We start from the raw sequence: 12,944 nt of genomic DNA, 5'->3' as shown, positions 1-12,944 counted from the left end.
CACTTTTTATTTGGCTGTCAGTTCATTTGGTTTTTCTGGCTGCATTGCACCAGAATGAGTGTTCGTTTCAAAGGTTGTTCACCTGTTCCATGGTTCAAAGGGACCATTTGTTCACTTAAAGGGTCATTGTAACGATATATGAAGACACAGCTTAGGAAGATGAGCTAAAAGTGTAAGTAGTTGAAACGAATTGGAAAACCTAAGAATAGAAATCGCAAAATACGAAAAAAAGGTGGGGGGGTGGGGGGGAAGGAAACCGAAACATCATTCTTTAATTTAAAAAAAAAAGGAAAAGTCAAAATAAAACAAACAAAAAAAAAACTCAAAAAACACCTCAACAGCAGACTACACTCTAAGAGTTTTACTACGTACTAAAATTAATAATCACAGCTGCTGGAAATACTTCATTTATTTATTTTATTCATGTTCTACATTGGCAGCATATTCTTGTTGTCTGCTTGATTTAACTAATCTGGAGGAAATGGAAAGTAGAGATTTATATAAATTTCATTTTGTAACGGAGTCACTGATTGAACTTCAGTGTTTACCTGACTAAATGAACAGTGAGTGTCTTACCATCCCCTTTGGTTAAGGTGAAGGGGCTTGATGAAACTATTGTAAATGTATTACTTCCCCCACTCCCACTGGTCTGCCCATTTCTGGTGAACAATAAACAAGATAGGCGCTCCATAGTCTATTTTTATCCAGAAAATAGCCATTCTTATAGCAAGGATGAGGGAAACTATTTCTAAAAAATAACAGGTTTACTAGATAGGATTATTTTTTATGAAAACACTGTTTGGCCAATAATGCAGCTGTATTCAGATAAAAGTGGTTGCTGTTACTTGGTTTTACCATATTAAAATATTTCATTTACATGAGATTTTTATGATTATACTACTGTGGTTTTCACAGATGTTGGGCCTGCCAAAATGCTGAAGTTTACAATTTTTGTGCTACTGTCTACCTGTGTTTATGGAGGCTACAAGATAGAAAGCAGGACCGCTTGGGAGCCAAAAAGCTTTTGAATAAACTCCACCATTTATTGTCATATGGTTTTCAAACATGAGTCCTTTCTGAGTCTGATTATCCTCAAATGTGAAAGTGGGGGCAACATGGCCTACAGCGGAGCTCCTGTAACTGCTGAGTTCATGTATATGGAAGGACTGACAAAACTGCCTGGCAGCTGACAGGCATTTGGTCCATGCTAATCAGCCCCCTTCCCTTTAGAAACCTCTGCATTGTTCCCAGGACAAACACCAGCACTGACAGGTGTGTCTCAACCCTTCCCTAGATGTGCTAGGGCTGGGAGCAGAAGTCCAATATCTTGATCTCTGTATTACCCACTAACTGGCATCCTTGCTGTCTCTCATTCAGCTCACCCCTAAAAATCTAGATTGGGGAAGCCCTGATCTTACCTGCAGGTACAAAGGCAGAGTTTTGGATATGAATGAAAATCTGTGTGTGTATAGGGGCACAGGTATGGTGGCGTGCTGCCAACCTAGCTTTTCCTGTTATTTACATGCTCCGATGAAAATGGACCCTATTCACAAACATGGCACCAACTCCTGGGCCTCATACCAGACAGAACCTCACATATAAACCAGAACAAACTGCACTAATTTGCTGAATCCCAAACAGAGCCAACTCAAAGCTTTTATTTTTGAAACTACAAACAGAACCACAGTTTTAAAAACACCAAGAAAATAGTATAGACAAGACTACTACAGGAAAGATGTCTGAAATCTTTTTCAGTGTAAAAATGCTATAGTTTTCTTATCCTACTTTGTAAAACTGTTAAATTTATTATTAAAACAATAACCCAAATAATCTGACTGACCCTACATTGAGCCACGTTTTAGTTACACTTAGATCTCTCAATGAAATGGAGGCATAATCAGTGTTATCAATTTAGGTATTTCTATGGCATCTATTCCTGTGACATATTAAATCTATGTCTATGTGAGAAGTACATTGATTTTTCCACAGCAAGATTTTTTTTTAGCTCCAAGAACAGCTGAGGGCTGCAAAACTGAGCAGATGGCCACATGGAAGAATCTGCTTGGTTGATAAGATAGTTGAAAAGAAAAATCACCTTAGTGCACATCCTGAATAACTGTCAAACTAGGTCATGAACACTGTTTGATTGGACCATACCAAAATATTTAATGTATCGAATTTTCCAGAATTCATGATAACTGCCCCACCAAAGACCTGAGCTTAAGCTTCAAGCTTTCTTACATTCCTTCATTTATAAACCCTGGCTTGTGCTGATGGCAAGAAGCCTGTGCAGCGTGTCTGTAGATCAGTTACTATATTGACCCCACAATGGACCTTATCATTATAACGTGTCTGACCTGAGTATAACTGAGTAAAACAATCATTATGAAATACAAGCAGTAGTCGCCTTAAGATATGGTTCAAGCACTTAACCAACCCCTGAACTGAATATGTCTACATAATTTTGTAACTCCTAGAAAAAAATTAAGTCAGGTGTTTATCGGAGAAAAATATTTGTCTTACTAAAGAAAGGACGTTTTCTTGACCTAAAATCAGAAATACAGAAGGGACTGTCTCTTCTGTACAGTGATGAGTAGCCTCAGCCTTGAATAGAAAACTTCCAGATTAATGAAGATAGTAAAATATATCACATCCTTCTGCCTCCAGGTATAATATTTTATTCATATAAGAACCATGTGAGCATTGATTTATATGGACTTTCATTAATAGACAATATTCAATCATAAGGTTTCCTCTTGTCATTTCCAGTCTTCGTTTGATTCAACACCCAATCAGATAGTGATTGGCATTCCCCTCTCCTCAGGTAATACACCCCCTCCCCAAAAAAGAATGAAAAACAGGGGAAGGAAAAACAAGCACGTGAGAAAGGTTGCCAGACAAAATGGCTTACTATTAGTATAATTCATGCCTTATTCTCCCCCAGTTGGGTGTTGAATAAAACCTCAGCAGATGCGACCATCATTCAGCTGAACCTATTCAGGTCAAGGGAGAGTCCTGACAGAGATACAGCACTAGGTTTACAGTGAGCTGTTTTCAATCTCAGAGACGTAAGGGGTATTCTCCACGCGGTGTCAGACATCCAGAAATTTGTGATTTATTTTCTCCATAAATTGTGGCGCTTTCCAATTAGTCCCAAAATTTTAAGATGCTCTAATTGGCCCCAAAGAGAAATTAGATTACATATTTATCATCATTTGTGTTCTCCAGTGTTTGATTTCATTATGTTCAGAGAACTCATTCATTCATTCTTCATTTGCTTCAGAGCCATGTATAGGACAGTAGTGGGATTGCCGGGAAGGAATAAAAACCATGGGGAGCCCCCTAATTGTGATTATTTTTATCTTTTCTAAAGAATTAAAGTGTAATTCAAGTACACGCATGTCCCTACCAAGAAAAGAACTGGTGTGCTAAGTTTCATGTTAGATTATGACAGGACGATAGGACTCCTTGGGATTTAAAGGCCAGTATTTTTATCTTCAAGCTATTATAAGTCAAGTGCTTGTCAATGACACTGGAGCAGTACTCTCCACCCACCCGAATGCACCTCTGGCCTGATGAAAGCAGAAATGGAGTGAGAGCGGGGACAAAGGTAGAGCCTGCTCACCCCCGAGCAGAGCTATGGCTGCCACTCCCAGAGAAAACAGAAGGGTCGACCTTTCCTTATGCAACTTCTAAAATTAATTTAGTGCTTAAAAATCAGAGGTGAATCAAAATGTGGATTACCTGAGGTTGCCTTTGCACTAACAAAGGCATCTCTTCAGTGTGGTGAATTGGTGTGATGGCCTGGGGCCCAGAGCAGTGATTTCAGAAAATCACCCGTGGCAACAATTAAGCAATGAGTCTTCAGTGACTGCCAGAAATCTCACCGAATATTGAAGGGAGAGAGAATTTATATGTAATCCAATTTAGAACAACAACAACAACATCAACAACTTAATGTTCCAGGTTCTGCCTGGGAGAAATCCAGCCCAGGTCCGAAGAGAGCAAAAGAACAGTGCACCCAGCAGGAGGTCTGCACTCATAGGCCAGTCAGAGGAGAGTTGGCTCCTCAGCTCTGCATGCTTTGTGGAGATATTTACCTTACAGAGCCTTAGTTTCCTCACCTGTAAAACTGAATACCTACCTCCTATATTTTGTGAGGATTCAATGCCAGCCCACAAGTGCTCAGCAAATATGTAATAGTTATTATTATCATTCCCCCCCAGGTTGCTGTGGTTGAAGGAAGTCTACAACGGAGAAGCAAAGTACGTGGAGGTCTTTGACCCATACCTCCTTTCGAACAACTGAGTACCCTAATATTATCCTAATATAAGCTCCATGAGGAGCTCTCTATATCGGAATTCAGAGGAGAGATGTGCAAGAAAGAACTAAAAAGTTGTAATTATCAGTTAAAACAGGAGGGTAATTTTCACCTCACTGCATCCTTGCAGACCTGTGAAAACCCGAAGTCTTGTAGAAGGCTTCAGCAAGACAGAAACAGTGAGAGCCACACTTAGCAGCAAGAAGGAGCGCCATTTGAACCCTAGCATCTGTGACCCAAGGGATGCAGATACTTGATTGATGCTAAATGGATGAGTGTTTCTTAAATATATGCCTCATTTTTCAATGGAGAACCTCAGCCCTCACATGAATGCGGGGTGGTCACTGGTCAAGGAGCAAAAGATGGGTGAGGACAAATGATAGGGTACATATCCTCAATCGGCGTCCACCCAGTCTGTTGCCAGGCACCTAATGAACTACCTTTACTGGGAGAGGTAGGAGTCCGGAACAAAGCAAGTTTCCTTAGTATCTAAGGACCTTTTATTCCATATATTTTATGTGTCAGGCAATGTGCTGGCTGTTTTAAGCAGGTTATATTTCTAATCTCCACAATGATCATGAAATGTAGGTATTATTGAATCAATTATCTGGAGACGTAAAGTGAGGTTCAGAGAAATTGAGTACCTTGCCCAGCTCAATATATAGTAACATATATAACATTTGGTTTGCCCTACATTCCTTCCTTTAAATAGGACTCTGAATGTGGGTAAGCCGGAGAGCTTACCCCACAAGATACCAAGTGACTGGTCTGGGAGTGAGCGTGTGACTCGCATGGAGCCAGAGTCATTTGGGGGGAAATTTTTATGGATGTTGGGAAAATCTCTTCCTGAAATTACTAACACTAAAGGGGATATAAGCCTGGGACTGACAGGAGCTTAGCGTGTCCGGGCATCAACACAGAGGAATACGACCTGGAGAGGTGAGGAGAGAAATAGCTGCCTGGGAATGTCACTAAACACAAGTTTCAACAGTGGTTCTCAGAGTGGGGTCCCTGGAACAGCAGCATCAACATTTCTGGGGACCTTTTTGGAAATGCAAATTTTCAGCCACCCCAGACTTGCTGAATTAGAAAGTCTTGGGCCGGGCCCCAGCTCCGTCTTTTCACAAGCCCTCCAGAGTGAGTGTGATGCACAAGCCATTTGAAAACCACTGCTCTAGATCAATCCATAGAATTGTTCATTTCATGAGCCAATAAATTCCTGTTTTTCGCATAGACTTTGATTATAATAAGAGAAAAAAACAACAAGATAGTTCTGAGTTATTTTCATGAAAAATTAACTTACAAAGTTTTTTTTTCTAATTTACAAGCAAATTTAATTATTTTATAATGATAAGATGTTCAGTACATAAGTTCTCTTGAGGATTTTAGTTTTGTTCTTTGTTTGTTTATATGTGACAAAAAACACCCCGTTGATCTTTGTAAGAAAGGGCAATTTGAAGCTACACAGATGGAAATACTATCTGACACCGTGAGTGCTACACACTGGAACGTACTGCTGGACATATGAAATCTGAGTTGCCTGTCGTACAGGAGAATTAAGCAGAAAGCAGTTAGCAAAAAAGTCTGGGCCACAGAGAGATGAGTGGGGCTAGAAGTCTAGATCTGGCCATTGAATAACACCATAATTAAAACAATATAAAACTATACCAAAGAAGAGAAAATGAAAGAAAATGAAATCTTTGAAGAAAGATTTGAATTGTTGGAAGCGAAATGTATCTTTACTTTTGCTAAATGAGTTGAGAAAGAGTAGCCCAGAAAAATGCTGTAGGAGATCAGAGGAAAGAGAACAGTGAATGAGGGGACAGTGCTTACTTGTGTAGTCAACTTCATAGAGTGTTCCCAAAGAAGCAGAATGTGGTCAGTGGCTTAAAACACCTCTTAGAGGTCAAAGGCTGGGGCTTAGAAGGGTCCTTTGAATTTGCCAATCAAGAAAGCTGGTGAGCAGAGTGAGCGAGAGAGAGGAGCAAAACTAAGCTGGCAAATGATCTAGTAGATGCTACAAGCAGTTGTCTTGGGAGTACACCTCATGATACAGAGTATGAAGGGTGGGTAGTTAGTGTAGAGCCTGGAGGAGGGCTTGTTCTAGGAGGTGGGAGAAGGGATTGCTGCATGCTTACAAAACGAGGGGAGAAGTGAGTACAAAGCAATGGAAAAGGAGGAGATATGGGATAACCTGTGAGCTAACATCTTTGACAAAGTGAAAGTGGGGACACTCATGGGTGCAGGTACAGGTGTGTGTGTGTGTGTGTGTGTGTGTGAGAGAGAGAGAGAGAGAGAGAGAGAGAGAGAGAGAGAGAGAGAGAGAGAGAGAGAGATCACGTGGCTCAGGGCAGAGTTGGGCTGGAATCCTTAACTTCCAACTCTCAGATTTTGCTCTTTCTACCCGTATGTCTACACTATGTCTCTCCAGAGGCGTTCATCTGGTCATCCAACAAACATGTAATGAGAACCTTACATGCCAAGCAATGTGCGCAGAGATGTAACAACTCCCAAGGGGGTAGTTGCAAAGTCAGATTAGGGCTTTAGCTCCCACTCTGTATATTCTCGAACCCTTCAAGCTATGTCAAATACATATAGAATATAAGTTAGAACATTGTATTTGCTATGAAGTTCAGCTTCAAAAAAGGTGCCCTCCCTGGATCACCACCTCCCTCCAGGTCACCATCCTCCCTGTAGAAATCAGGGGATGCCACTGCCCTGGAATGTTTAGAGATGAGGACACAGAAGACAGAAGCTATAACGGCAGAACTTCAAAGTCAAGTGAAGGAGGGAGACAATCAGCCAATAGTGACAAGACCAGCTGTGTAGCATATGCTAAAGGACATAGACCCAGGGTGCTCCAGTGTATATATGGGGACATAAGGTTCCATACGAGGAGCAAGGAATGTTCCTAGAGGGAGTTAGCAGGGCCAAATATGAGCTATCCAGTTGGAGAAGAGAGCCAACAGAATGTACTGGGAGAAGTGGGAAGGTAAACGAGAAAGTTCAGGAAAAGCCAAGGCATTCGGTATACCCTGAGCAAGAGAGGGACTCCACAGGACTGTGATGCCAAGCTAGTGATTGGACTTTCTTCTAAAGGCCACCAGAAGCCCTTGGACCTACAGAAAGACAACTGTGCTAGCATTCTGGATGGGAGGGAAACTAGTGCCGGAGACTTGGGCGGTGGTGGTGGGGGGTTATAATAACAATCCAGGTAAGAGACAGTTGGTGTGTGGTGCTCCAAATGGAGGCAATGGCAGAGGAAGTGGGACAGAGGAGCAGATTCTAGAGACACATCTTAACTGGGCTAGAAGGGGGTGAAAAACATGAAAATGTGTGTAAAATTTTGCATAGATGCGTTTCTTCCGGGGGAGGGGGGGGTTGAATTCTTAAAGAAGTTTGACCCAAGAAAGTGTCCCTATATTTTGGAGACTCTAGGGTGTTTGGTGGCTAGAACTGGGTATTTTATTGGATAATGAGGAGCAGGAGGGATGCAGCATCACCTCCAAGCTTCTGGCTTCTCCTCCATGGGGTGTCTAAGAAGAGGGCAGTCTGTAGACTCGTTGCTTTTGAGTTATCTGTGAGCCCCTGAGAAGGCAGGAGCCGGGAGGTGCACACACATTCAAACGCTGGCAAGTCTTTAGGCAGCTGCACGTGCTCTTTAATTGGGTTCATCGTTCAAGCACCAAATGAAGCTGCTCCAGTTCAATCCAGGGAAGACTTGTCATGTCTGTTTCTTCACACACCTCACCTGGTGAATCCATGTTTCAGCCAGAGACTGAGCCTCAGCGAAGTGAGAATGTGACACCTTCTGCCCAGGTCAGGGTTTGAGACCTCAGCGCAGGAAATGAGCTACAGTCACCCCAGGCAAGTACAGAAGAGTTTCCTGAGCGGCCATAGACAGCCTGCTTTGCACATTCCAAAGGTAGCCTGCAGCAGGAACAAAGGAAACAGCAAGAAAGAGAAAGGAAGCCAGCAGTTCTCCGCCCCCATCAACATGGCTTTTAGGCCACTGGGAGGCCCTCGGTGGTTTCACAAAGTGGAGGGTGCATTGCAAATTAAAAACAACAGCCTGCCAGTCAAAGGCGTTTTCTAGCACAGCAAAAGGGATACCACTGGGAGGTTGGGGATGGGATAAATGGGCTTTGAGCACCTTAGAAGCTGCTCACACACAAAAGTACCTCTGTGCCTTTAAATAGGAACTCTTGTAAGTGTCCTCGGGTTTCATAACCTGGATGCTGCCCGCAGTGATGTGGTTTGGAAATTAGCCTTGCTTTTCTTCCCACTGCTGTTTTACATATTAATTAAAGTGTTTTCCTCAGATCAGGAATGCCTGCAGGCTGGCTTGGTTCTGCAAAGGCAGTTTATTCCCTGCCGCTCAGCCCCAGCCATGGCTATGCAGAGTTCAAGGATTGAACTTCCCCCAAGTCTGCTGTAGACCAGGTCCTCCCTTCACTGACGTGGCTGGGGAGAGCACACACTTTAATATGGCTTTAAAAAATCATTGCTTCCTTTTTCCCAAAGACAGATTGTGCAGAGCAAATTCAGGGGAGTTGTGTTGAGGAAGAAATTGTTGAGAAAGAGGCCAAACATTTTCTCCAACCCTGGTTACCTCACTCATGAGCCTCTTTCCTTCTCTTTTCTTTTTCCAGCAGTGCTTGGAAAACGTCTGTAAACAACTCACACTTCATGAATAAGTTGACTTGTTTGAATTTGCATAGTTTAGGGGAATCATGGTGGCTTAAAGTTTGAAGACCACAGAAGATCTGACCACTTGATGTGTGAAATTGTTCAACAGAGTTCATATTCTAACAACGTGTTCCATTATCAGACTTTGTGTCCCGATTTGCAACGTTAAATATCATTTTTTTAAGTGTTGAACAGTTCATAGTGGTGCTTAAGTATATAATAATGCCAGGATTGATTTTCTAGTTAGCTACATATGGTTACTGTATCTGCCACAAGACAATAAAATTAAGTCATAGTTTCTTCCTTAAGTTTTGGATACTTTAACCATACACAATTTTTTCAGTTTTGAATTATAATTTGGACTATATCTGTGGACTTCTTGATTATGTTAAATAAACACTTTTCTTTGTGATTTTAGACAACTTTTTTTTTCCAATAGTATTAAGTGTAAGGTGATTTAAACTATAAAATTCCAAATGTAGGGAAAATTTGTAATCTGTAATGAAGGCAATTAAATTTATATAACTAAGAGCAAATTATTCCAAAATTTATGTAACGTATTTTTTGACAGCTGGAAGTAGATCCCAGTATACATAAGCAAATCCTGTTGATTTATTGGAAAAAAAAATAAAACAAAGCTACTCTCTATATTTCCTACTTAACATTTATTTATAAAACTCCAGACAGATTAATGAAGTTCAGGATTCATTCTAATGAGAGTTTAGAGGTGCCATGAAAACGTGACCTTCATGCCTTGTATATCAGCTGTATCATCAGAATTTCCATCCCTGTTGACTTATTCCTTGTAAATATGTCTATGATATAACCTTTCTGAATACTGTGCATGAGCCAGTAAAATGGCAGAAATTTTGAACTAAACTAGTGTAATTCATAAGGAAATCTAGTGGCTCCTGTAACTATAAAGTCGAGAGGCAGGGCTGTTTCATGACTGAAGGAGCCACAAGTCCATTGTGTCGTCAGTCTCTCATTTTCTCAGTCTTTCTGCCCATTCATCTTTCATTGGTTTGTCTCCACGCTGGCACCTCTTGGAGCTCTGGGCTGATTGACTGAGAACTTACCTCCCCTGAGTGAGTTGCTCCTAAAAGACTTCTCAATAGGGCTGGGAAACCCCTTCCATGAGCCCTGCAAGCCTCCATCAAAGCAATCCTGAACCATTCAATAGCTTGGTGGTGGCTGAGTCACTCCTCCTGGAGCTGCAGGTGGGGCCAGCCTCTGTCACGTCATACGCTCTGCCTGGAGTCAGCATTCTCTTAGCAATGTTTGTTGCACGGAGCCAGTGGAGATCTCTAGCAGAGGAACAGACAGACTGCGCAAAGGTGCAAGTCCCGATCACAAGAGTAATCCAAGGAGAGAGAAATGATTGATTATCAGTCAGGAATGTCATCTGAAGTTTCTGCACTGAGAAGGAAATAAGGCTCCACTCCAAGAGTCTGTAATGTCATACCCATTGGAAAAGAAATGACTTGAACCCAAATCCTTGCCTCAGGGACTATCTAGTGGGTTGAAGTCACTTATTTGGGAGGCAACTCCGTTCAGCCTAGTGGGGCACTAGGGGGGTGTACAAGGAAGGAACATGCAGTGGAGGGTGTGCTTGAGCGTGAGTCAGCACCAGGGCAGTTGGGACTCAACGTGGCGGAGTCGCCAATACACATGGAGGACACAGCTCAGGCGTTGCCTCAGACAGGGACTTTGGGCACAGGAGGCAGAAAGGCATCGTGCACAGGGAGCTGCCCTTCAGGATGAGCAGAGGGGGGGACATGAGTGGGCCACAAGCCCTGCTATGGTGACTTGGAGCTATAGCTGAAGGGTGACCTGGTGAAGCACAGCAGGCAGTGGGCACAGGAGTTTAAGGAGAAACTTTCAGAACAGAAGCTGGGAACCAAACCAGAAAGGTTTTCAGGACACATTTAGACTTTTACTCCCAGTGAAGTTGGGACACATCTGACCTATTTTCTTAAAAGGATCACAGTGCTTCTTCATAAAGAATAAACTGGAAAAGGGCCAGGGCGAAAAACAGGGAGATCAGTTAGAAAGGAAGCCAAGATCCTGGCAAGAGGAGGCAGCTGGGTCAAGTGGTAGCAGGGGAAGCTGAGAAGCCTCACCAGTGGGCACATTTGAAGGGACAGTCCACAGGATTTGCTGCCACGCTGGACAGCAGGAAGATTGTCATCTGTCTTGGCCTAAGTAACTGGAAGAATGCAGCTGCTATAAAGTGGGTTGGGGTGGCAACAGGAACAATAAGGTGGAGGGGAGCCTCACTTAGGGACGTGTTAAACTTCCAATGCTTATGAATAATTTGAGGAGGCCTGGGGCTCTATGGATCTGGGGATGTAAAGTGGAGAGCCCTGGGCATATGGATGATGTCTGCATATTTACAGCCATGGGATTGGATGGCATGGTCATGGAAAGAATGGTCAATTGTGTCAGAGGCCACTATTAGGTCAAATCTATACGACTGAACCATCTGGAGAGAGAGAGTAGGAGAGAGAGAAAAAATGGAGGGGAAAAGAAGAGAAGGAAGTGTGAATTAAAACAAGTCACCTCTTGTGTGCTTGCTTGTGTGTTTGCCTTTCTGACACCAGGTCAGGGTTTTGAGCCTTAAATGTAGTGGAGAATATGAAATCCAACTTATTAAAGTGAGGAAACTTTTGCATTTGTCACTGATGGGGTAAGAAGTGTGGGTGTGGGAATGATGTTCTTTTTCTGTTAAGATACCTTAGCCTAGTGGAGGGAAAGCTGTATTCTGTTGCTGTTAACTAAAACTGTTACTTGATTCCTTGTAATGTACCCACACATTAAAATAAATGAACGTGCATATTGTGGGGTTTAACATAATTTTCAAGGAATGAGGGAATTCAGGTAGAGGATTTCTCAAAATGCCAATATCAATTGGTTATATGTTTCTTTTTGTAAAGAAACTTCTAGGATTCCTTTTAAGAATAGGTTTATTAAACCTAAGAGGTCAAAAAAAAAAAAAGAATACACACTTATGATATATTTGCCTGAGTTACACATAATCATATCTTTCAAGAACATACCTGACAAAATATGAGGCGTGATCAAACAATAGGGTGAATGTTTAAATAAAATATATACATATATTACAGTAAAAGACACATTGTCATTAATCCCCCCCACAATACTCCTCCTCACTTTGAACACACATATCCCATCATTTGTGCCACTTTCTGAAGCAGTTCTGGAAGTCCTCTTTCGTGAGTGTCTTTTAGTTGTGCTGTCGTGGCTGCCTCAATGACCTGAATCAGTTTGACTTTGGGGAAGAGCCAGAAGTCACACAGTGCCAGATCTGGTGAATAAGGTGGATGAGGACACACCGTAATATTTTTATTTGATAGAAATTGCCATATATCAGAAGCAATATGTGACATGGAGCATTGTCGTGATGGAGGATGATTTATGGCACACTTTAAAACACACCTTCTCTCAACCGTAGCTCATACCCAACTAACTGCACCAAACAAGTTGAAACTTGTCACACACTGTTACTAAGGTTCAATGCGTTGTTTCCAGTATTGAAGATCCCTGCCTTTCTGTTGGATGGCACTCTGCAGCAGCATTCACCATACTTCTTGATCACAGTGGAAAGATTCCATGTCACACATTGCTTCTGATATGGCAATTTCTGTCAAATAAAAACATTACGGTGTGTCCTCATACACATTCACCAGATCTGGCACCGTGAGACTTCTGGTTCTTCCCCAAAGTCAAAATGACCATTAAGGGTAAAAGTTTTGAATCAATTCAGGACATTGAGGCAGCCATGACAGCACAACTAAAGACATCACAAAAGAGGACTTCCAGAACTGCTTCAGAAAGTGGCAAGAACAATGGGCTAAGTGTGTTCAAAGAGAGGGGGAATTATGGTAATATGTCTTTTACTGTAATAATTTTT

Source organism: Rhinolophus sinicus, chromosome 16, assembly GCF_057876585.1.
Source record: "Rhinolophus sinicus isolate RSI-liver-muscle chromosome 16, RSI-T2T, whole genome shotgun sequence".
Lineage (NCBI taxonomy): Eukaryota > Metazoa > Chordata > Mammalia > Chiroptera > Rhinolophidae > Rhinolophus > Rhinolophus sinicus.
Note: the sequence above shows the minus strand (reverse complement) of the source record.